The sequence below is a fragment of the Apus apus genome, chromosome 1 (genome assembly GCF_020740795.1).
Source record: "Apus apus isolate bApuApu2 chromosome 1, bApuApu2.pri.cur, whole genome shotgun sequence".
Taxonomy (NCBI): Eukaryota; Metazoa; Chordata; class Aves; order Apodiformes; family Apodidae; genus Apus; species Apus apus.
Genome location: NC_067282.1, coordinates 114,182,678 through 114,209,430, shown reverse-complemented (window position 1 = coordinate 114,209,430; position 26,753 = coordinate 114,182,678). Strand labels below are relative to the sequence as shown.

Sequence of the window (26,753 nt, the reverse complement as noted above, 5' to 3'; positions counted from 1 at the left end):
TAAACAGAGTTTTTTGTGTAATTTTTATATTTAATTCTTTTCCAAGGAAACATTGTTGGGACATTTACTTGTAAAAAGCGTTCAGCTATTGAAGGTAAAAAAATGGAAAAGAGAATTTCTGCTATGATCTATCTTAAATCAAAAAGATCAAAATTATTCAGAACATTCACCAAGAAGGGTATCTGAAAAATGTCAATTAAAAATTTTCTCATTAGGGAAAAGCATGTTCCTAAGCAATCTATTTGCTTTGTTTCTAAATTTTCCACAAAATTAGTCAGAGCCATTTTTTTTGGTTTTGCCAGATAATTTGTTTTATTTCAGTCCTTTGCCTATCAGCTCCAAATTAATTGTGTACTTTTTACTCCTGCTGGGTTAAAAATAGTTGGACCAGTCTTTTAAGAAGGTCCCTTTTGTATAATGACTTTATTACAGGAAAACACAAGAAGATAAAGGGAGCACATAATGCAGAAATTTCACAATATCTCTTTATTGGTTTCTAATATTTTAATTATGTGTGTGCTTTCTAAGCACTCATTACTGAAAATAAGCTTTCTTAAGTAGAAAACTGTATTAAAGCCAGCTCTGTAGACTCTAGGGGGTATTGAGCAGAAAACTGATTTGTTTTTTAAGAATTGAGGGATACTGTTGAATCTTAGGAAGTCTCAGGTTTGGAGATTATCAACGATATTAATTAAAATGTCCCCTGTAGGTTATTCTCATCCATCTAATTCTTCTGATCCTTCTTTACTGGCAACATTTAATTATTGTTCAAGTTGTCCTTTGAAAGCCAAGGTTGCAGAATATGAATACAGTATGGCTTGCAGACAGAATACATAAGGACTTCTTATTTCTGGGTAATGTTCAATAGCTTTTGCACCATATTATGTTCTCCTGAGCTATTTTCAAGCACAACCACAGAAGTCATGTTTATGGTTTCCCTTACAAAGAGAGGTCACCTTTATGAGCATCACTTGCAGCTTCAGTCTAGATGTGTTCCATTCAAGGCAGAAAGTTATTGAAGCTGGAAAAAGAGGAAGAAACAAGCCCAGTTTTCTAAATGTATCATTACAATCCAGGCAAGGAGCAAGTGAACAGAATACTGAAGGAAGCATATGTATTTGAAGAGCAGTCGGTTCAAAATTGTAGCAGGAGCCACTTATCTTGGTTTTATTTTACTGCCATTGCAGATACGGTGACTTTAAGCTGTGCACAAATAGTTAACAAGAAGTACTTTGAGATAACATTAAAGTCGTAGCAATTTTTTTGCATATTTGAAGGTGAGCAACAATACAAAACTAACATATTAGAAGGTGTTCTAATGTACTGTATCGATTAATTGGTTCTTCAGAGGTACGTGTATTTCACTATAATTGATTAATGTTAAATTTGTATATTTTGGTTGATTGAACTGATTCATAAAGCCTTCTTCTAAAACAAATATATCTAACAAATAATTTGCCTTATAATATGTTTATATAGGTAATTTCTGTGAAATTAGTTACTTGATTTTACTGGGTATGAAAGGATCCTAACGTATGTAAAATGTATTCTTATTTAGGAAGATATTTTATTGAAACTTGAAGTGACACACAGATGTACTGCTTGCCCCACAAAGCATACTCAGAGTAGAGCACAGTAGTGGTATTTTGTTCATATTTCAATTAAACTGGTTATTGAGGCAGCCTGTCAAGAGAGACAGGCACCTGAAGATGGTAATCTGTCCAAGGTACTGGTTTTGGAATAAACTGCCCTGATACAGAAAGCTTTATTTATGCATTGATTAAAGAAGAAGCACAGAAAGCTATCTTAGAATAGAAACCTGATTTCTAGGTTGCTAAATTAGGATAGATTAGTCCCGTTCCTGGAAAATGTAACAGTGGTAAATTAGTATTTGATGTCCTGTGGAATTCCACTGAGAGGCTTTAATTGCAAAGCAAGAACTCAAAAAGGTGAAATTCATCAAGGCTTTTATTTCTTGTTGGGTCTATTTCTTATTTAAGAGAAATGACTCAAAAACCCATCTGAAATAACTCGCTTTGGCAAGTTAGTGTCACGGTGAGTTTGTATCAAGAGCATCTGGAGGATTCTTTCAGTTCTGCAGCAGAGTTTCTGTTTTAAGTTTCTATTGCTGTAAGACTAGAGAGAAGAAACCCTCCAGAATTTCAGGTTGTGTGTTGCATTTTAAGTGCTAGCATGAATTCAGTTAATACTGACCCTCCTCACCATCATCATGGAGTGGATGAGGCTTCTGTCCCTGTCGTTTGACTCCGTGTGTGTCAGGGGACCTGTCTGCCTCCTCTGCATCATCACCACTAAACCCAAGTGCAAAAGGGAGCTCAGTGGTAGTGCCTGTCACCATCGTCTCCTCACAGCGACTGAAAATACCACATTTCAAATGTAATTTCTGTCCCTAGGCTTAGACTGTTTCATATGTTGGATGAAGCAATATGAAGCAAATTAACTTAATACCAAAGACATTATTTCCTCAGCAACGTCATAGAGAAAAAAATCAAACATATTAAGCTATTAGCTGTGATACTGCTTAGCAACCAAGAATCTTGAAACCTGCTTTTCCTGAAAAATTAGTCACGCAGACCTTTTAATCTGAAGGTACTCCATTATACTCCCAGCTTCTTATATAAATCCAGAGGCTATACCCATTTTGTTTCCAGCCTTGGCGGTATGAATTTCTAGAGTTTTGGTTTTAAGATGCATGATGCTGAAAAGAGGAAGAAAACGTTGGACCAAATTCTCTGTCATTGGTAGGAGGTTTACAAGTGACATCAGCAGAGATAAGCTTTCTGCCAAGGCATTTAATTAGCTACCTCTAAATCAGCTGGCCCAAGTGTAGATAGATCTAGTGGTCGGACTTGAGGGGTGTTGTAATCTTCTACCTTTTGAGGTGTTTCTGCAAGATACTACAGAAATAACACAAGGACTTGAAATCAGTTGCTGCAATCCATCTGTGAAAGCACAAATTTAGTATTGCCTACTTTACCTTTTTTCTTGACTACCATGGTGAGGTGTTTCTGGTCTTTGAGTGCTAATTGAGATCTCTCTAGATTTTAATTATTAATCTGTAGTTTGGCTTCAGAAATGCTTGTCTACCTTGTCAAAGGCCTGTAAGAGTTAAGATAAGTGGAAAGCTGTATAGAGATATTATTTGTCCTTGTTGAAAGCAATACCAACTATGGAAATTGTACTCTTTTTAAAGCCACTGTATCTGTGAAAACGTGTTGTCTCATATCTTTGCTCTGTTCTTAGCAGAAAGTTGGCTGACATGGTTTAGACAGGTTTGAGCTCAATAATTCAAATGTTTGGAATGCTGGGAACTTAATTTATAAGTTCCTTTTCATGTTCAACACAGTGGATGCCCCCTAGAGTTAGCAAGTTTGGTGTCTTTTTGAAATTCTGAGGCTTGATGTGTCACCCAGTTGAAGTGTTATGACATCATCTCAGTCTATTATCCTTCAGAGAGAGGAGTCAGCCGTGATGAATTTCAGGTCAGCTGTTCCATAACAAGTTGCTTTATGGTAGCTGAATGCAAGGGTACAGACAGAGGTACAGCACAGCTGTGCTCAGAACACAAGCAAGTGCACGAAATACCTTCTTCAGATGTGAACCAGCAACTGTTGCTCTCATTAGCTTGTTCTGACAAGCAGGCTTAGTGCTTCTCAGACAACTAAACAAAAGCATTGGCTTGTCTGCATGGAGGATTTACTTTGAAGCCAGATACACTGATGTGAATGTTTCTAAGTAATTGTGTCCATGTAAAGTCATACAAATGAACACCCAGTTTTGAGCTTATTGTGAATTAACCCTTCCATATGATCCATATGATGGATTTCCTCTGTATTGCATGCTTTGCGATAGGTGTTTATACCTCTTTGTGCTGTTGCGGCAAGCCAGATGCATCAAATGATTACTTTTTGTGGGAATAGGCAGCAGGAGGTACCTAAAAACCTTATGTCCTATGTTTGGGGCAGAGAGGATTAGAGTGGAGGTGCCAAACTACAGAAAACTCATGTTTTGTCTTTCCTGACCCCATTATCTGTCTCTTTTGGGATGACATTTCTGACTCCTGAAAGATTATGTTGGACAAGCCAGCCCTCCATATCATGCTGTTGATACTTGAATATTCCATGGCTTACATGGATGGCTTGAACACATTACTATGAAACGACACTTACACAAGCCAAGTGTTGTGATATGGAGCAGTTTAATCAGCAGAAAGCAAAGATGGCAAGACAGCTTCCAGAGCCCACTTGAGAAGCATCATTGTTTGCAAAATGGTTTCTGGGCTCAGAGAAGCACTATGGCAAGAGCAGATGGTGCTGTGCATCTGGGACTGACAGTAAGGTATGAAGAGGACAGAGATGCCATCACCATCACACGCAGAGGACTCACAGAGCAACTTTGCCCTCCTAGAAGTGTGTGACTGCTCTCATTGAGAAGTTTACAACTCCCTCATCTGTCTGGTCAGTTGCTGACTCTTTCAGCACATACACGTCAGCTAATGAAGCTATTGTCATGAAGAACATTGCCATTTTGGAGAAGATATGGTAGTTGCATTGTATAAGGCCTGTGATGATTTGTGAAGGCTTGTATTACACACAGTGTGTGGGCAGTGGTGGTATCAGCAGTTCCTTTTATCCCGAGGCAGTGCTGGGCATTTGAATCATACAAATTAACTGTATTATCTGCTACCTAAATATCTTCAGGATGACTGAGAAACACTTCTTTAAAAGACTGCAAGGTAGATAGCAGTACCAAGTAAATGGCTTGTAGCTACCATGAATTATACCCAAATACTGTATTTTGATAGAAAGACAGTGAAGGAGATGTCAAGAGCTGGGAGGCAAACATGATATTTTTATGGTTTTCTGATCTTGGAGGATTGTGTTTGCTACAGGCTCCTTGAATCAAGAGGGGCAAAAAAGTTATTTTAATCTCCAGTTTTTAAGGAATGCTGTTTTGGAGGTGGCAGCTTTATATACACCAGTGCTCCTAGGAAATGCAAACGGTAATTTAAACTGTTGAGAAAGAAGGGTGAAAAGACTGTGACCAATTTGCAGTGTCTTGTCTATTTTGACAAATTTGAAATACCTGTAGTCTTTAGCTGTTAGTTCTGTAGAAGCTTGTGGCAGTGTCTGTATTTGAAAGGTTTTGTGCATTTTACAAAAACTCATTGGTTTGTCAAATTGGAGAAACTAAAGCAAGCATAACTGTTAGTGTGGTGGCACTGTATGTCTTTTTTACAGCACAGTGAGAATGGAGCGGGGAGAGAAGCAGAAATGAATAGCTTTCAAAATATCTTGAACCACATAATTGGAATATATGAATAAGTGGAGGTCTTATGCCCTTCTCCTTGGGACTGCTTAGTCTTATCTTAGGGCTTATGGGCCACTGGCATGCTGAGTGGTGGTATAGTCCTGTGTTTGCAGTTAAGGAACTTTTTTTTTCCTGTCAAGGTGGAAGCAGCACTTGCTGGAGTGAGAAGGAGATAAGAACAGTGACTAGGAAATGGGTAAAACCCTACTTGGAACAAAGTGTCATGGAGAAGTCTTGGTAGCTTATGGTCCATTTGTATAATGATGCAATTTTAATGAATTGTGTAATGGGAAGTAGACTCAGGAGCTCCTGACGATGGGAAGACCTTTCTGTAGCATGGTGATGCTGTGTCTTTCTGGCTTCCTGGCTGCCAGAGTTAGTTTTTAGTATCATAATCCTACTTACTTCCCAGACTACATTAAGTCTACTAAGTAAAATAAAATGAAGAATTGTGCCTCCTGAAGCTGTGTGCATCCATAACGTGGCTGTCCCCCGTGACCTGAGGGTTCAGTTATGGTGGGTATCTCTAGGCTTTCATTTCATATCATTACCCTGACAGCAATGCTGTCTTTCAGTCAACCAAAGGCATGTGGGGGTGACAGTGGCTTTGCACCAGTAAAGTGTACATCAGTTGTCTGTGGAGCTGGAAAATCACAAAAATAACATGAGATGAGAAGCATCTGGTTCGAATAGTATTTTGACAAAACTCAAATCCAAACTCCTTTTGGATTCAAAGGGAACAAGATGTCTAGACTTAATTGTGTTGTAAGAAAAGTGGATCTGGCTCCCAGTGCAGTTGACTTTAAATTTTTATGACTCTTTTTGTGTTGGCAAGGCCTGATTTTTTTGAAGCTTTTTCAAAAAAAGAAAAGAGAATTCAGATCAAAAGATTTAAGATGATCATTAGCAAGTCCTTTCTCTTTCCTGCTTCCCTCCAAAAGGAACAATTTTGTGAGTCAGAGTCTCTCTTAACATTTGGTAGTATAACATAATTGGAATAGAAATGTTGTAGGGACTTCTGTGTTGGTTGATGGACTAGAAAACTTAGAACACAGAATTAGATAATATTTTTAATTTAGCAATAGTACAGTCAATAAGTACTCCCAAAATTGCCAAGAGATTAAGTATCTACCTCTAATTTTATCTGATTGGCCCAATCAGAAGGTTAGTTAAAAGGGAAGTAGGACAATTTTACATATTCTCACTCATTAATCCCCAACGTGAGATTCCTCCGTTAAATATTACCACTGATTGGGATGACTTTTGGTCACAGTGGAAGGTCAAAGGACAAAACCAGTTTCTCATTAAACAAAGGATCTGAAACTAAAATTAGTAAAAAATAAAAATGGCTAGAAATAAATTCACCTTTAAAAAAAAATCAAATGCTTCATAAGGCAGCTTAATGCAGTAGATTTCTGTGGGATTTAATAGTCAACTCTTCCTGGCTTTATTTCTTATCTGATAATTGATCATTTGTAAGTTATTAGAAGCAACACATGAAAAATAGTGAAAGAGAAGTATTTATCTTCTACTTTGACTTTTTTAGGCTTTTTCACAAAGATATTGTTCTCTCTGACTTTTTGCTTGACTTGAAACATCCAACTCTTCACAAAACTCCTGGAAGCAGCAACAATAATAGGGAAAAAAAAATTAATCATGTGTATTTCACAGCAGGTGACTTGCAGAGGGTGGTGGTCTTAGTCTTTGTCTTCATCTGAGAAACCAAGAGAAACTGGTTCTGAGACACCAAGAAGTAAGAAATAACAAAATAAAGACTGCAAATACCAAAACTGAGACTGCAGAGATAAACCCAGATTACCATTAACCTCAGCTACCCCAAAGGCATATTTCTTACCTACTATGTGCTGAAATGTAATTGTTCTGTTAGCTCTTATTCATCTTCATGCAGACTAAAGCTTAATGTATTTTACTTACTGCACAAGGGAAAATCTCTGCAGTCCACTGTCTATATTGTTAAATCATAGAATCATAGAATCATAGAATCATAGAATCATAGAATCATAGAATCATAGAATCATAGGGGTTGGAAGGGACCTCGAAAGATCATCTAGTCCAACCCCCCTGCCAGAGCAGGGTCACCTAGAGTACATCACACAGGAAGGCATCCACGCGGGTTTTGAATGTCTCCAGCGAAGGAGACTCCACAACCTCTCTGGGCAGCCTGTTCCAGTGCTCTGTCACTCTTACAGTAAAAAAATTTTTCCTGATATTCATCTTAAACCTCCTATGCTCCAACTTGTATCCATTACCCCTTGTCCTATCACTGGTCTTCACTGAAAAAAGCTTAACTCCATCATCTTGACACTCACCCTTTACATATTTGTAAACATTGATGAGGTCCCCCCTCAGTCTCCTTTTCTCCAAACTAAAGAGACCCAGCTCCCTCAGCCTTTCCTCATAAGGGAGATGTTCCACTCCCTTAATCATCCTTGTGGCTCTGCGCTGGACTCTTTCAAGCACTTCCCTGTCCTTCTTGAACTGAGGGGCCCAGAACTGGACACAATATTCCAGATGTGGCCTCACCAATGCAGAATAGAGGGGGAGGAGAACCTCTCTTGCCCTACTAACCACACCCTTTCTAATACACCCCAGGATGCCATTGGCCTTCTTAGCCACAAGGGCACACTGCTGACTCATGGTCATCCTCCTGTCTACCAGGACCCCCAGGTCCCTTTCACCTACACTGCTCTCCAGCAGGTCAGCCCCCAACCTGTACTGGTGCATGGCGTTTTTCTTCCTCAAATGCAAAACTCTACACTTGCTCTTGTTAAACTTCATCAGGTTTTTCCCCGCCCAAGTCTCCAGCCTGTCTAGGTCTCTCTGAATGGCAGCACAGCCTTCTGGTGTGTCAGCCACTCCTCCCAGCTTGGTGTCATCAGCAAACTTGCTGAGGGTACATTCTGTGCCCTCATCCAGGTCGTTGATGAAGATATTGAACAACACCGGTCCCAGTACCGACCCCTGAGGGACTCCACTAGTCACAGGCCTCCAACTAGATTCTGCCCCATTGACTACAACTCTCTGACTTCTTCCTTTCAACCAGTTCTTGATCCACCTCACTGCCTGATCATCAAACCCATACTTGATCAACTTATCTACAAGGATGCTGTGGGTGACGGTGTCAAATGCTTTACTGAAATCAAGATAGACCACATCTACCGCTCTACCATCATCTATCCACCTAGTAATTTCCTCATAGAAGGCTATGAGGTTAGTCAAACATGACTTACCCTTGGTAAAACCATGTTGACTGCTCTTGATGACCCCCATCTCCTTGATATGTCTAGAGATAGTGCCAAGGACAAGTTGTTCCATTACCTTTCCAGGGATGGAGGTGAGGCTGACCGGTCTATAGTTACCCGTAAAGTAATAAAGTAATTCTGCTTGGTTGGAGGTTTAGTTAAGACCAAATTTGTCCAGCTTATGGATCAAACAAGATTCCAGGAGAGGCAAAGGTCTTGTCATCTTGTATCACAGAACTTACCCATTTTATTATTACAATTTCAGCTTTTCAGTGGGTCTGTCACACAGAAAGCAATACACAAAAAGGCAGCTCTTCTAGAGAAGAAAATAGGTTGCCATAGCAGTTTAAAATCCTTGAAGTCATCTGTATTTCATGAAAACTGTAGGAATCATGAGGTTTAATCGTTGTGCTCAGATCTTTTCCCCATACATTGTCCTTCTGCTCAATATTCTTTTGATGTGTCATTACAGTGTGCCTGAGACTTAAAAGGAAAATATCATCTGCCTACAAGTTTATCAGGAATAATAGCAACAACTCTCCATTTTGGAAGACAGCAAAAATTTACAACTATTCATTAATTGAGTTTGCAGTCAAATTTATTTCTTTATCTTGTGTCGTTCTCCTTACTGCTGAGATTTACAAGGAAATTATGCTTTGTGACCAGAAATACCCTTTTGTTCTGCATTTTATCTCAATTTCTGTTTGTGTTCAAAGCCTTTCATTAAATATTAGAACAAATGTGTTAGTAAAGATCCTTCTTTTTTTTTTTTTCTCTCCTTAAAAATTATTGAAACAATTTCCTCCTGTTCTACACCAATTATAGTCATGTTACAGTGTCAAGCAGATTTGTCAAGTTCATTAATAATTCATACAAATTGCTGTGGGTTAAAGGAAGAAACTATACCACTTATTGACATATGGGAGTGAGAGAAAACTCAACACACTGTTTTGCAACCATTTTGTTGCTGTTGCTGGAGAAAGGGGAGATTGTATTATTTTTCCTCTGAGGTATGTAGACTGAGGATAGGATTTGCTAATGTAAGTCTTAAGGCCATTTATTGGTTGAATAACATATTCTAATAATGCAGTGTGTCTTCTGCATTGTATGTCTTCTGCATTTGTATGTATGCATTTGCATATGGTTGCATGTATATGCAGAGGGAGAAAGGAATGTGATGCATAAAGCTTTATTAGCATGGATTTAGAATGTGTGCGTTACTTAGAAATGAGAACCTGAATTCTGCAGCTCATTTAAGCCCAAACCTTATCATGACATTAGATATGGTCTGTTAGAAGGATAGCAGTTTTAAAATATTTCCTGCGTTTCTACCTAAAAGTGATAAGTGAAAGGTGCCAATTCTGACATGTAATTGTGATTTCTCTCCAGTGTTAGAAACTCATGTCTCATTTCTGTTTTACTAGGAAAACACAGGTTGAAATAGAGAATGATGTGAACATTGGAGTTTTTATATAACCCTTATAATTTTATGATTATTACTAATTTTATTGTTGATTTGGGGGAGTGGGGGAGTTAGAATATGAGTGTTCATAGCATATACAGGTTAGCTATGGGTATGTATATATATATACATATATATGTGCATATATGTATATATATATACATATATATGTGCTGCATACATTTTTTTCTAAAGGTACTGAATACAGTCAATTTAATCCCTTTGGGGATTGCCTCACCCACAGGAGAGGCTGTGTGTGCCATGAGGCTTTTGTAAATCAGGCAGCAACAGCCAGAGCTACAGCTCCTGCGAGGCCCTGAGGAGTTCAGGAGGGCAGAACTGGAGGTGATTGGATCCAAGGCAAAGCCTGTCCTTCAGGCTGGCAAAGTAAGCATTTCAGTATTTTATGACAGAGTGTTCCAGATGGAGCAAAAATACTGCTGAAGACACTGAGCCACCCCCACTATCCTGAAGCAAAACCTTCCCTCAGCTCTTTCTGTCCTTATGGCGATCTACATTGGGGTACAGCTGACACTCTTGTACTTCCAGGAGTTTGTCAGAGAATAATTTTGGAGGCTGTATCCATCAGAAGACTTCTGCTGGTGTATTCTGAAGCCCAGGTATGGCTGATAGGTCCTCTTCTCACTCCAGCCCAAACACCGTGCACTGAAAGAGCAGTACTCAGCTCCAGACCAGGCAGAAGCATGTCTTGGACAAGGAAGTGGTGGAGCCCTGCGTCTGCAAGACCCCTTTGCTGAGAGGCTGCATCATGGGCAGGGTGCAGAGTGACCTTTGGGTGACTGTAAGATCAAGGAAGGGAAACCAACTGGGAAAGGAGAGGTGACTGAGGACATAGTGGGAAGAAGATTGCATGTAGGGCATAAAGGCTAATATATGTGGTGCCTGCCTCTCAAAGGTAGTCCTGCTATTTGCTGTGCATTTTGCCTGAGGGATGGCAGACTTTCACAGTCCAGTCATCGTGGGATGACTTTTTTGCAAGCTGTTCATGGTGCATAGCGTTTGGTAAAGCAGGCTCACAGGAATGCTGTGGCTCCTGCCATCTTATGATTAACTGTCTGTGCACTATGGCATTGTAGTAACCTTACCCTGGATCTTCTCACTGACAGCTGATGGCACCACTGTGATGTGGCAATAGCTGGCCAAATTCCAGAAGTTCAGAAATTTAGGGAAAGGAGCTTTGAAAGTTGTGTGCTGGCATTGCAAGGCAGGTGCTATTTCCCAGTGCAACATATGACCTCTGGTAGTAAAAGCTTTGGTTCAGAAGCTTGGCCAAGGTGAAGGGCAGGGTGGATGTGCCTGTTGCTCAAGAGCTAGTGAATTAAAGCCTTTATTGTGAGCTGTCTTGATCCCTTTGGCTCACAGAACTGAAGCTCAGCCTTAGGTGAAAATACTAGAGGCTGTTAAGAGGCAGCATTTTGTGCCTCAGCTTGCCATTGCAGTTAGTAATTCATTGAATCTGACCTTTCAGAGCAGTACATTGTAGCTAACAGAATTAATATAAAATTGATAGAAAAAGGAAAATAATATTAAGTGGGAGTAAGAAGGCAATACAAACTTTATATATAGCCATAGAAGGTCTGCAATATTGTCCGTTCCTGAAAGTGTTCTGTTAATTGGGTGTAGTTTGGGAAAAGCAACAAAAATGAGCCAGAAGTTGCCCCTTTTATGAGACACATAAGAAGCTCAGCCAAGTTATGGTATTGCAGGAGACATCACGACAGCTTTATCTGAATGTGGACATCTGAACAAGGAAGAACTTGAGTAGCCTGCACCTCCTCAGCTTGGTGGAAAAGTACAGTCCAGCCCTAAGAAACTGCAGTTAGTGACACTGAGAGAGATGGGAGAGAATGCTTTGGTTGTTCTCCATCGTTTCAAGTCTTTAAATGAGAATCTATTTGGTAAGATGTGCTGTAGCTTCAGCAGAAGTTAAGGCCTTCACAAAACCCCTGTCAAGTCTGGTTAGCAGGGGAGCTTCAGTTTGCAGGCAGTCAGATAAAAGTTTTATGTTTCCTTCAGACTTTCGAATGCATAGGAGTAATAACGCTGCCCTGACTCATAGCTGAGTTCTGGCTGTGAGTGGCTGAAAAAGCCATTCTCGGTATCTGTGGGATTATCAGCCCTTATTGGGAAGGTGTGACTTTTCCACTAAAATGTCAAAACAAATAGCTCTATCTTAGAGCAGTAACTTTCTGTTCTTGGGCTCTTGCTCACTATCCCCTAAGCCCGTTTTCTGTCTACCTGCACTTAACATGCAGAGTATCTTTCAGAGGCTTGCCCATAACTAGATGTGTCCTACTGCCTTGCAGCCTCACCAGGTGTCAATGCTATGCAGGACATGACTTTTTTTTTTAACTTCCTTTTCTTTTTTGATGTGTGCATTATTTCACTGGAGCTGGTGAGCCAGGCTTTGAGTGAAGTGAAGCACAGCATGATAAGCAGTTACTTTTCTGATTGACTGTGCTTAACATACACAATTTACAATGTGTTTCCTTTAGCTTTTACTATTTTTGAGGCACTGAGCGCTTGGAAAAGTCCTGATTTGGTTTGGTAATTATGACTATCAATGTCAGATACTGTAGGAAGATATAGGAAGTCAGTTTGGTTGTATTGTGTTGAAAAGCTTGGCATAAGTGCCTTAATGTGATAGGATTTACTGCTCTAAGACTTAGATTTTATTTGAGCAACAGTTTACTTACAGTAAGGATTAGTAACTCCTAGTGTCTTGATTAGAAAGATGATTTACCAAATGGCAGCACGCAGTGGGTACTTTGAGTAGCTACTTTACTGCCCATTTAAAAAATGGATTAATATCTTACACTTCATATATTTCATAGAAATTGTCTATTGAGTAAACAATAAACTTTAAAAAAACAATTCCAGTATGTGCTTCTAGAAGTGTTTGATAGATGCTTCTGAACAGTTAAATTGTCTCAAACAAAAAATATTGGGATTTTGAATTGCCTGCTGTCTTCATAGGACTGTCTTCATGACAGATTACCAGTATCTCCATGAGAGTTTTTCATTCAGCTGCTGCTTTAGAATAATTACAGTGCTTTTGCATATATGTCATTAACAACAAAGGAAAAAATAAGCTTTTCTGAAGGCTGTTCATTTAGATATCTGATGCATAAGGCAAGATAATACACATTTCCCAGTGGGATGCCAGTTGTTGCTCATAGTGTAGCACCTATGCACTGCTCTGTTATTTCAAAGAAGGTAATATCATTACAGACACAGATTTTTATATCTAGCTTAATTTATAAAGACAAACATCAGTGGCTCTTTGGTCAAAAACACATTTGTTATGATAGCTGTTTAACAATACTGTTATTGTAAATAGAGTAACAAAACACAGCATTTTACAATTATTAAATATGATACAGTGGTAGGGATAGTGCTGTTTTTCCCTATCCTGCCAGTGCCAGATCTATTACAACTCCTGCCCATTTAGCAGTCAAGTGCAAAGTTTACAGCTTTGTAAATTAATTCTTTTTATTTACCTGATATAGATGATTAATTTGTTTTTGCAGGCACAGAGAATAATGCCCATTTTATTGTTTAGAGACAGCTGTGAATATGATTAATATGCTATATATTGAATCTACAAACTATATATCCATAACTAGAAATGCTATCATTTATACTGCCTCTTTCTATAAATACTTATCTTTTGCTTTCTGGGATAAAGCGCATACTTCTTTAAGGCTTTGTTAAGGGAAACATTTGACAAAGATCTCTTAAAAGCAACAGGAAAGTTATTGATTGCTACTTGTGCTTAGGTTTCTCGGGAACTTCAGGGTGATGTTCCTCCTCCAGCAAAACGTGACTGATCCAAAGCCTGCTAAAGGTGGTGGAAATCTTTTGATGCATTTCAGGGGGATTTGGATCAGCCTATTTGTGGATTACCCCATGGATTACTTGTAGTGGCTCTACTTGTAGCCTGATATTTTATTTAAGATATTGCTGTCAAATGGAGGAATAACACGCTTTAAGAAAGCATTTGCCTATTTGACCTAGAGTAATTCAAGGAGTGGTTTTGTGACATGCCATTGATGGTCGGTACATGTGCCAACCACTGTATGTCCCTTTCACATCTCTCTTCCTTATTCCCCTCTTCACTTTCTCATCACCCTCCCTTCTCTGAAACTGGGTGCCTACCACAGGCTTCAGAAAACACAAAATAAAAAATAGATATTTCATGTAGGTAGAGCCCATTATTAAGGTAGCACTATATATAGCAAAACAAAACCAGAGGGCTGAGACACTAGAGGAGTTGTTAGTGTTAGGTTTTATTAGGCTGTACTAATGACAATAAGTGACAGTTGTAAATAAATGAAACCATGTAGAGCTTTCAGAAACTTCTTTTTTTCCTCAGTAGTATAGTCTGTGCACTGGCTTTACTACTGTTTTTTCACTGCATCACCCTCTGTAGCACTGATTTTGCATCAGCATCTCTGGGGCAGGATGCAGAGTCATGGGGGGGAGCTAAGCTTGCAGTACCAGCCTTCAGCTTCTCATTGTAGCTACGAGAGAAGTAAGTTGTGGATACTTTTTATGTAGTTACTTAACAATTGCAGGCAGTTAGAAGTCCTTTTCCTGTATTTTTCTCATGAGTCCAAATTCAAACATCAGGTAATGGCATTCCAGCGATTGGGTGAAAATCCCAGTCTTGCTTAAGTGCAAGAGCCTAGTCATGTAGATTGCAGAATGAGCTGAAAATCATGAGCTCTGAAAGACTGAAAATGAGAAAACAGAACATCCATGGTTTCTTATAGCTGGCATCATGGCTTATAAGTCATGGTAAACTTTGGTACACCATTTTTTAATGCATGAGTTCAACAGCACTGAGATACAGTTTCCGATACAAAATCACAGAATCATAGAACCATCAAGGTTGGAAAAGACATTGAAGATCATCAAGTCCAACCATCAGCCCTACAACCTCTAACCACTAAACCATCTCCTGAAACACCATGTCCACCCATCTTTTTAACACCTACAGGGATGGTGCCTCCACCACCTCCCCGGACAGCCTGTTCCAATGCCTCACCACTCCTTCTGTGAATAAATTTTTCCTAATATCCAATCTGAAGCTCCCCTGGTGCAACTTGACCCCTTTCTTCTTGGCCTATTGCTGGTCAGTAGGGAGAAGAGGCCAACACCCACCTCACTACAGCCTTCTTTCATCTAGTTGAAGAGAGCAGTGAGTTCTCCCTTCAGCCTGCTCTTCTCCAAGCTGAACAGCCCCAGCTCCCTCAGCCTCTCCTCCTAAGGCCGGTTCTCCAGACCCCTAATCAGTCTAGTTGCCCTTTTCTGCACCCTCTCCAGCACCTCAATGTTCTTCCTATACCATGGTGCCCAAAACTGCACACAGTACAGTTAATCTTCTTTTTCCCCAGGCTGTTTTACTATGAAAAGAGGTTAGAGGGGGGAGGAAAGGGAGGCCATGCCCAGGACCGCTGACTTTGCCACATCTCCTCTGCTACTTCTGTCTTCATCCTCTTCATCACATGGTACATCTAATTTAATCATTTACCTGTTGGATTGTAAGAACTGCCTTCATATGCATCATCATCACTGCCTTCTTTGAAGTAATAATAATAAAGGAAAAGTTTTTTAAATCAAGTTTCATTATTTTTCATGTTTCTGTTTTTACTTTCCTTCAATTAGTGTTTTAATTTTCTAGTCCTCAGTACAGTGGTAGAGCTGAAAAACCAAAGCAGGCTGAATCAGAAATGTTTCCCTATTTCAAATTCTGACCTACGAAAGTAGGGCTTAAGTAAGTACAGGAAAATACGTGAGTATCTGATACCAAAACCAAAACCGCCAGTACTTTGTGTGCTGGGTAATCTCTCAATATGAACATTATCACAAGCTTTTATGAAAAAAATTAATCACTTGGAATGGGAATACAACAATTTAGGAGCACTAGAACAAATCAGATACAAAGTCCATTTATTCCAGCATTTTGTATCTGATAGGACCAGCTCCAGTTGTTTCAGAGATAAGTCAGAGAGATCACACAATTACTTGTTTACTGAATATTCTCTCTCAGGGAAGATTTATTTTTACAACCCTTTAAATTAGAAAAAACATAAACAGTTTTTTTCCTCTCTTTGTTTTTCTACACATCCCCTAACAGTCCTGAGTAGTCTTGGTAACTTCTGGTCTTTTTTTGTTTGTTTGTTTTCCATAAAAAAGCAGCACAACAGGAACATACAGGTTCCTTTCTCTTCTGTCGAAGTTACTGTAGCCTACAACATTATCTTCCCTTCGTTGGCTGTGCATGTAATCAAAGATCTCCTTAATGAATGTATGTAATAGAGATTCTTTAAGTGGAAATCATAAACTTTACGTTGCAACCCCCTTTCTCTTCCACCTTACCCTCTGTAGTCCCTGTGAATGACACTGTATGTGGTTCTCACCCTTATTCTGCAAAGGGGAAGGATTAATTTGTTTTTTGGAGTAGTATAATATTCCAAATTGCTTCTTAGTAGATGAATTGGAGGTACGTGGCATCTGAAGGACTTGGAATATTTCCCAGCCCAGGACACAGGAAACAAAGACTGCAGCTGGAGGGGAGCTGTCTTTTCTGCCCTTGCTCCTCATGGTAAGCTTGGGGGGCAGCCGAGACAGCCTGCCACTCCTTTCATCTTCCAGAGAGGGAGATAAAAGGAGTGGCAGGTCTAAAGTCAGCATAAAGCCGCTGTTGGGATCCAGAAGCATCTCCAGTGGTTGGCTTTGTGTTGCAAGTGAATTTAGATTCCAGTCACCTAAATGTGAGTTGCTTTTAGGACACCTGGGATTTTTTGCTAAGGGGCAGGGAAGGAATTGCTCTTCAGGCCTCTCCTAGGATGGGAACACTGCCCCAGCTTACAGCAAGGCAGCAGCAGCACTGCAAGTGAAGTACAAAGTCACCACCACATTTTGCAAAATGTTGAGAGGTGCATCAGGCTGAGTTAAGTAGGTTAATGATATTGGCAACAGTAGCATGCAGAAGAACAGCACAGGAAAAGTTAGACATTTGGTTTCACAGGATGAAGCAAAGAACTAGGAGAGTGTATTGTTTCTCATTGCCTTTAAAAAGGCTAATATTATGTGGTTCAAATGTTGAACTCCTGGATTTTGAGGGGCAAAGATCCCCTTCATAGGTGACCTTCCTGAAACTTCCCTTCTGAAGATTGGATCTTCAGAAGATTGGATCTTCAGAAGAGCCACAGAGAAGGTACAAACTTTTAACTTTTATCTGGAAACTGCGGTTGGGGAGAGGGTAGAGGAAGGAAAGCAAAGAAAGTAAATCCTCTCAAAGATCTCAGATCACCCTCCACTACTTTTCTTTTTAATTATTATCCTTGAGAATCTGATTCTGTAAGGATTTTTCTCTCCCCTGCCTCTTTTCTTTATGCAGTTTTGTGGCTGTTGATCCTTTGTAGACTAAGATCTCATGCCCAGAGGTTATCTTTTAGCATCACTGAAATGCAAAAAGCCAGGATAGGACAGAATTAAAGAATGAAAATTATCTTGAAAAAATATTTTTTTAAAGGATTTGCAAGATGTAAAAGACTTTTAATATTTGGAGTCACAAATTAATAATTTTGAACTCTTTCTTTTTTATTTTTCTATTGCCACACATAACATGAAGAATTATTGAAGTGCACCTGGACAATTTTGTATCTAGTTTGGGTCATAGGTCCTAAAAATGCATTATCAGTTGTCTGTGACCTATCTGTTTAGATCTTATTCTTGCTCTCATCCTCTTTTTAAATTACAGATTCAATCTAAAGGCCAAAATTATGCATGAGGATGGACTCTTAGCTATTCTCACTTACATGTATGCAAAAAACTACTGACACGTAGATGCAAAGAAAGTGCCAGCCAATGCTCATAATCTAGCACTTTGCATCAGCAGGAAATGTGATTTTAAAATAATGGTTTAATTTGCCTTTTTAAAATCACATTTGGAGTCTAATTAGACTCCAAAGGAGTCTCCAGGTTGCCCAGAAAAATTGCTGTGTGACTACATAATGAAGAATATTGTGTCTATTGGAACACAGGAGATGTTATGGTGATTTCTGTCAGATTTGATTTTGACAAGTCTATTTTTAATCTTGCAGTTTGACATACAGCTTTTAAGGAACACGTATCCTTTGCATACTAAATCCTCTGATATGGCTCCTTTGAGAACTGAATTTTAATGCACGTCCTTGAAACAAGGAGTTTATTCTTGCACAGATAGATCATTGTCAGTGTGTGCAAATGAAGAAGATAAGACTTTTGAAGGGGTTTTTTTGATGCTTATCTCATGATTGCAGCTGAAGTGAGAGATATATATGGTGCCTAACAACTTCATCAACTAGCTTTAAAGTGCTCAACATACTAACGATGAAACTGAAGTATAAGCTGTTCAAGAGAAGAACAGGATGTTCCACCAAGAGAGGAACACTGCAAACCTCTAAGGTTTTTCTTTGTTGGAGTTTTTCTGTAGAAGAAAACCTTGATATCATATACTTTTTGGACTCATTGGAGTTGTTTTGTTTGTTTATATGGGAGACATTTTATGCACCATACTTGAGTTGGCTCAAACTACGAGAGCCAGGGTTGTTTTTCAACAATACAACTGCTCCCATGCCCTATTGAGAAATCACCTCTATGAACTCCAGCAGTTTAAAGTTGGGCCTTTTGCCCAAGCTAGTTTCTGGTAGCCATGCTAAAGAGGTGAGAAACTATTTACAGCTGTCCCTCGGATTACAAAAAGTGTCTAGAGACGTGCTCTGAGCTGTGATACCTCATGCAGCTCAGAGCAGCTCCAAGTGAATCTCACCACGAAAGTACTGTGAGGACAGGTGCTGGGGCTGGTTGGCTGTGCTGGCTGGACTGAGCCTCTCAGCTGTAGTTCTCTCACCTTGGCCCATTCGCAATTCACAGGCAGTGTCTCTGCACCCCGCCCCAGAAACCTGCCGGCAGCAAGCGCTGCCCACGCTGACAGCGCTGGCTTCGGCCCAGAGGTGATGGTTACTGACAGGTCAATTCAGAGCTGCAGCCAGAGGCAGTGGCATGCCCTTGGCCCGGTGGTACCGTGGCTGCAGCTTAGAGAGCGTTTGCATACAGTGACTTTGCCTGCTTAAGGGTTTTGTGTCAAATAATTGCTCAGTACTGTAGAGGAGCTGTGCTGGGAGCAGAGGCTGTGGCATTCCCCGGGCAGTCTCCGTGCCAGGCCATGGCCTGCTCCCAGCCCAGCTCCCTGGCCTCTATCCCTGCTGTACAGGGTGGCACAGGCCAGAGGCTCCAGCCATATGCAGGGGGGCTCAGCACTCCTCCGGGGAAGCACAAGTGCCCTGGCGAGCCAAGGGGGGTATACATCTAGCTGAAAAAATACAACTGTATTGAATAAGTTATTTTAAAAATGGCTATAAAATTAATTTAGCAAGTCGCATGAAGTCAGTCATTTCTTCTACACCAATATCCATCTTCCCTCCTACCACCTTCTGGCTGCAGCTATATGGTGAGTTTAGTATTCGCCTCCTCCAAGAACAGCTTCCCTACTCCTCCTCACCCTTTTCCTAAAGAGCAGAGAGGCGTTCTACTGCCCTTCTCTTCAGTCCTGTTACCCACAGCTTCTAGAGAGCAGGAGAGGACAGTGCTAAAAGTGGTTGATTTTCAGTGGTGTGTTTTTTTTTCGCTGGAGCGCAGCGCGTGGCAGCGCTGCAGCGGTGGTGGGCTGGGGCGGGGGCTGCCCTGAACGCAGCGTGTGCGAGTCGTAGCCCTGAGTGAACTTCATCCGTCTGGTGTGGATAACAAGGCACCGGCTTGGCTCTGTCAGCGTGGGCGTGTTCTGAGGGGGAAGAAATGGTATCAAAGAGAGCAGCATTGTATTTTTACTGCCGTTGTTACCCATCGTATCTAGACTAAAGCTCAAATTGGTGCATCCAAGTGCACTGTAATTATGTCTTCTTTTTCCCTGTGGACAGAAGAATGCAACCGTTCAGCATTTTATGCGTGGTTTGCATCTGCTGGGTAATTTTCTTCTTCCCTTTTCAAATATTCCTTTCCCCCTCCCCCCCCCCCTATTTGCAATGTTTTGCATTTATCAAGGAAGAATTTCTGATTAAGTGTAATTTAACGTTTATCTTAAGGACCACATTTATGTACAGCATACATTTCGTTTGTAACTTTTCAGGGAGGCTTGTATTAGTGATTCCTCGTCCCAGGGAAAGTGTAAAATAAATTATGCAGTTCTAGTGATACAAAAGAGGAAATAAATAAAGGGTATAAAAATGTAAATACATTACTAAGCTAACCAGCATAAATATTTAGATGTATTAAATGAAAATTAATAATATGATTTTGAAAGAGTGGAGAGAGCTTTAAATAGAAGAGATTTTTAAGTCATATCTACTGATTTTAGCACACAAGATAAATACATCCTGTAAGAAAAAAAAAAAGGAGGGATGAACCTTTGAATTTTAAACATTCTGAATATATGATATATGTTCACGGTGGGATTGTTTAATAACTGATGCATTTTAACAGAAGCAAGTGGTTAACTGGCTGGCAACATTTCTGACTCAATTTCTTCTCCTATCAGTCTACATCTTAAATATATTAAATAATGTGTGAGGACACAAATAAAACCAAACGGTTTACATGTTGGGACTGCTGCTGGCTGGATTACTGTCCCACATGCATGGTAGCTTAAGAGGAGTGGCCTCTTTGGCCACCCATCCAAATCATTATAAAATCACATTTGCCATAATTTACACTGCTTCAGAGGCACGTGGGTATGTCTTTGGCATCTGCCCAGCCAATTTTCTATTCCAGACTCAGTAAGCAAAAATCATTCTGCAGCTCAGTATCCATCATCTAACCTTGCAGATACACTAATAATAATAATAAACCCCACAAAACTCAAGTCACTGAACACTAAAACTTTTCTTAATGAGGGACTGAATGAATATTGTTGTCTTGGAACATTTATTTCTTAAAACTACTTCTATCAGTCTTTAATTATTTTCAATATAACTGAGTTTTCCATAACTAAGAATAGAGATCCTCTTAGACTGGATTCCAAAAAAGCAGATCGGACTTAAAAGCAAGAATAATAATGTTCAAGTATCTGAAAGAAAAATACCATTTACTCTTTGAATGAATGTGTTTTTCTTAAGGAACAATAATAAAGCAAATAATATTGAACTGAGAACAGAATATAATCTAGTGCTTAAAAGTTCAATAATCTTGAGAATTCAAGAGCTTTATCTCATTTCTGAATGCATCTTCCTCTTCCTAATTTATTTTTCTTTATTTGGCTGGATTTCTTAGAGCTGAGATAACATCTGTGTAGGACTTCTGACACAAAATAGCCCTTTGTGGATGTTAAGTATTACTAATAAAAACTCAGATAACTCTCTAAAACAAGATGCCCCTAAAACATTTCACATTTAATCAGCAAAATTTATCTGATGTTCTGCTTTTTGAAGAACATTAAAGAAAAGAAAAAAATTTAATAGCTGCAGGAATGAAGGATGTATGTGAACACCTGACCTTTCATTAGTACATGCACAGTGCCCTGAACTGAAAATGAAAATGCTTGTGCTGTGCAGATTACAAATAACAGCTGTGACGTTTTCTAACGCTTCAGTACAAATGAAAATGGAGCTCTGATCATAAAATATTATGCTTATATTATTTTCTCATTTTTAGTCATCTTTCCTCCTTTTCAATATGTAACTCCTGTAGATCTCTTTTGCAACCTTACCGATACAGGCATCAGTCCTCTACACTTGCTGACATCTTCAGTTGTCTTTTCTTTCACTTCCTTATTTCCAATTTGAACTGTAATTTTAGAGTACGTTATTTTCTTGTTTCTCAGCAAGGAACAATGAGTATATACCAGTGTTTATTTTAATTCATTGCCGTAATTATTTATTAAAAATGTTTGGCATTAGATAACGCATTTTATTGATTTTTATTTTTTTAATTGATCTCTTAACTGCCATGCTACGTAGATTGACCAAATTCACTGTACAAAAAATGCCGCAACAGCATATACCGTAAATCTACTCTCTGTCCAGAGTTTGTCCACCTATGGCAAGAATCAGAATAGAGGGAGACTGTTGGGAGAGCAGAAGCACTAATGAAGCAATATTTGCATTACATTAATAAGGGTCTATCAGTGGCCTTGCTTTTGGCAAGACTTGCTAGGCAAAGAAGAGCTCAGCTAGAGGCAGGATTTCATCATGGAAGGCTGCAGCAGCACCTTGCCTGCTGCCAGTAGATGTTGTGACCATCCCATCAAGTGCAGTTGCCTGCACATCCTTTCATGTCATTGTGGCCACAAGCAGTCACTTGACAGTCCCACATTAGTTTCATGGTTTATGGTAACAGACCTGCACCTTGCTTGTTTAATCACCAGTGCAGTTTTAACCTGGCCACAGAGTTACTTTTCTGTGAAATTATCCATTATACCTGCCATGAAGTTTTTGTTGACTTCTGTGCTAACTTTATGGCATTTGCTGAAGGAAAGGCAATACCTAATCCTGTATAAAATATATTTTATTCAGGTTTCTGAGTGTGCTGCTACTGATAGGCACTGCTTAAACACTGATCTAGAGATGTGCACTGCACAGCCACAGATTTTCCAGTCCACTACTGGAAGTCTGATTTAGTGTATTATTAACCCATCACCATGGCTGTTGGTCTTATGCTGCTGATTTTTCCCCTGATACTATGTGACTATTCAAGGAATTCGTATTTCTCTTTTGTTCTTTTTTCTCCATTGTCAAGGTGTCTTGACATGCTCCTCTGCCTCTTAAAACAAAGATAAGTAGCCCAGCATAAATTAAATCAAAACCTTCACTTACAATGGGATGTGAGAGCTCTGCAGCAAGACTAGAGAAAAAAAAAAATAAGTAAAGGGATGATTGTTGCTTTCTAACATAGTGTCAGCAAAACCCAAGGCATTATAAATAAACCATTAGAGGGAGTTTCTTTCCTAAATGAAAATGTACACTATGTTTCTTTGAAAGAAGGAAAAAAAAAAAAATGAAGTGAAAAAGTCTTCATTATGTGAATATTAGGATTACATTTGTGCTGTGAAACATTCTTTTAAATTGCTAGATTGTATTGTTAGTCTCTGTACTGAGGTAAGTGAATAGAACAATCATTTTCAGTATTTGGAAAGTTACCACACTTTCTTCAGCCCTTCAAACTTTGTTATTTTGTCGGTTTCCACTATTGAAGTAAAAATTCAGGTGTCTATGTGACTGCATCAAGGTGTCTAAGCAACTGCTGGAAATTCGGTAGAGCACAAGAAAGCCTCTCTCAATCTAATTCAAATAGCGTAGAGGAACATGTGGAACCTCTACAGAAAAGCACTTAAGGTGTAGTCCTTTTCTTTCCCTCTCCCAGATAAATGAATTCTGAATCCACTTTGAGCATCCAAATATATTTACAAAAATTATAGAAAATTAAAATGATATTGTAATTATATTTAGCATTTTTCAAATTAGATTTTGCTGTGACCACATATGCACCCGTAACAAAGTCATGATGGCTCCTTTTTTTGAAGGTTAAAGTTAAGAAATTACTAAGTAATTTGAATAGATTTCATGATCTTTGCTAGGTCTCTGGTGGCTGCATCAGAGAACTGGTTCGTGCCACTGTTTCAAAGCATAATCTTTCATGTCAGTGTCAGGCTGGATTTTGTAGAATGGTTAGAATTTACCATGTTGTGCATTTTGTTCTGCCACCTCATTGTTGCAGTGCAGTCTAAGTTCCTGGAAGTCTTCAGTACATGTGCTAGTGCAAAAAATGAGTGATCCCAAGTTAGTTGCTGCCTTTAAGGTATCCAAGTAGTGTGTGCACTGAGCAGCCATAGTGTACCTGCCGGCTTATGCAGATGGGCAGCTGCAGAATGGGAAAAGAACATTGCACTCAGCTCTGTAAGAAACCCTGTCTGAAAGTGCTCACTCAGAAGGCCCACAGAAATGCCATTTAAAAGTCATTGCACTCTGATGGAAACAACATAGTCTGACAAATAAAGATGAGAAATTTTCAGGAGAGTAGAACTGCCCTTTCCGTGGTGAGACCATCCTGGTCTGTAAATATTTTACTTTTATGTTATTGTATGATAGCTCCATAGCACCATTTCTGAAGATGTCTTATCAATAGACATCTTAGTTTATATTGTGCTTTGTTCATTAGACTTTGAGAATTAACTTTCCCTAAGGCTGAGGCTTTGGCAGTTAATGATGGGAAAACTAGCACTTGAAACATTGGCCTGGATAAGTGACCTGAGAGACCAATATCATCCCGCTTTATCTGTCTTTGATCATTTGAAACTAATGTGCAGGAAGTCTAATTAGAACAGGACAGCTGAACAATTAATTAATAGGGGAGTAAGTACCATGTTTTTCTTCTTGGCAGGATGGCATCTTCATGCAGCGTGAAGTAATGTGGGCTGTGACAGTGTGGTGGTAGCTTGCTAACAGTTGGACTTGGTCAAAGTCTCGGTCCATCAGATGTACATCCATGCCCCTCTGGCTCTCGGTTTTCACAATGGCCAAAACAAGTAAATGCAGATTCTGTTAGAATGGACAACTCTTATGTTAGTAACTCCTAATATGTCCTCTACTCCATCTTGAGATTTAACCCAAGTTCTCTCAGGGGCTGAGGGAGACTGTCATGGATCTGTGTAAGCAGGAAAGTGGTTGCCTAAAGAAGGCAGCTCAGTCAGTGTAGGGTTTTCTACATATTGCTTCTATTTATTTGTGGACTCCACAATTATTTGAAGGCTGGTGTGGTAAGAAGAAGCTGGTAAGACACTGTGTGGTAGAGGTCTGCAAATAGCATTGCTCAGCAGTTAGACAGTAGCATAACCCTGCTGTTGATATTCAAGCAGCCTTATCAAAGGTGCTCTTGTACAGAATGCACAGGTATTTATTGTTTGACTAACATTTTGAGAACTCAGTTGCAAAGATTATAGCCCTAAAATTGAGAATAAAAGCAACTGGACAACTTTGGGTATTTGTGGAGAGAAGGATTTTGGCTAGAGGTAAATATAGTTCTTCATAGAGCACTGAAATTCAAGCACAACTTCTTTGTAGGACTCACCTTGCCGCAGTGCTAATAAAGGAGAAAACTGAGAGAATTTGGTACATGTGAAAGCTTGACAGATGGACAGCCTTAGAGAACAGGAGGCTTTTTTATTCTCAAAGCCTTTACTGCAGAGACATCTGAAATGGCATCTCCTGTATGAAAGCCCGCCAGTATGCCACAGCCCTGATCTGAAGGGACCACTTCTGTTGAAGGAAGCAAACATAATTCAGCCTGCAGACACGCTCGCTTCTTGGCCCCTTATGGAGACTGACAACACGGGTTCCAATTAGTGCCAGCTGCAGCCTGTGACAATTTTAAAGATTGACTTTTCACACCGTGCCAGACCTTTAAAAGAAAGAACATTTATATAAAACACAATTTGCTTTGACAGTAATTTTCTGTATGTTATTATTGAAGTTATTTATGTTCATATCAGAGTATCTTTTCTCTCAGCTGTGTTTCTGCTGCGGTTTGATCCTGCAGTGCAATAATAATCCCACACTTATATACTTTATGCTTTATGTGGCAATGGTCATTTCAAGCATCCATTACTTGCACAGTTTTTAGGGCTTAGACATTCAAAAAGGAAGCCTGTGAAATTCCCAGGTTTTTGTGCACATTGCTTCTGCTGCTGCAAGTCCTCATATATTTAATGGCAGACTTAAATTTCAAGGACCTTGTGAAGCAGCAGGGCTATTCAAATTAAACTCTAGGGTTCAGGAGTTCACAAGTTGAAGTTGCTTGGATGTCAGGATTATTTCGCTACATCGACAATGAGGCTAAGAGCAGGTAATACTATTAACAGCAGTGGAAGAAGCAGCCACGAGCTTTCCAAATCTTAGTGTGATCCCTCTGCCTTCTGCTACCAGAGATTCCAATGCACTCTTCCTATATCCAAAAATAGGACCTGAACACCATCTTTGTGCTCTGTCATCCCTGGAAAAACAACAGCAAACAACAACAACAACAAAACAGCATCTAACCTGATGCTTCCATTCATCTCTTAGGTTGGTCCTCATGTGTCCACATCCAAAGCAAGACCCCATGTCCCATCTTCTATATCTACATATCATACAGTGTTATCCTTCCTCCCCAAAGTGGGACCCCACACCTCACATCTGTGGTAGTGTGCCTTATTTAATGAGCATCCTGCTACATTTCTTGCCGGCTACGCTCCTGAAACTGTCTTCTGGGATAGAGTTGGGAGTGTAATGCCACGCATGGCAAACCCTGCCTTGCCTGCGTAGTGTGATGGAAGGAATGCCTATCTCCAGCTGTGTACAGATCTCAGAGAGACTTGAAGATCAGTGCAACCAAATGGACAGACAGAGACTGAAATCCCACTGCCACCCTTCAAGGAGTTCTTGTGCTATATGTCACAGAATCACAGAATAGTCACGGTTGGAAAGAACATCTGAGATGAGTGAGTCCAACCATCAGCAAAAAACAACAAAACAAAACAAAATCTAAAACCAAAACCAAACCAAACAAAAAACACACAAAACACCACCCAAAAAAAAAAACCCTACATAACAAAACCCCAAACAAGCACAAACACCACACACGCTCTACATAATAACACC

At 39.7% G+C, this 26,753-nt stretch overlaps 1 protein-coding gene and 1 long non-coding RNA gene across 5 annotated transcripts in view; one reads left to right on the top strand and one right to left on the bottom strand.

Annotated features, from left to right (window-relative positions):
• The window catches only part of FRMPD4 (FERM and PDZ domain containing 4), a 314,233-nt gene that overhangs the window by 249,944 nt on the left and 37,536 nt on the right, over window positions 1-26,753 (top strand). The window lies entirely within an intron of this gene.
• Window positions 14,403-25,507, bottom strand: LOC127380213 (uncharacterized). The gene is made up of 3 exons (XR_007888438.1): window positions 25,186-25,507; window positions 24,479-24,656; window positions 14,403-14,813 (listed from the first exon to the last, which is right to left on the bottom strand). It is a non-coding gene; the product is annotated as an uncharacterized LOC127380213 (long non-coding RNA).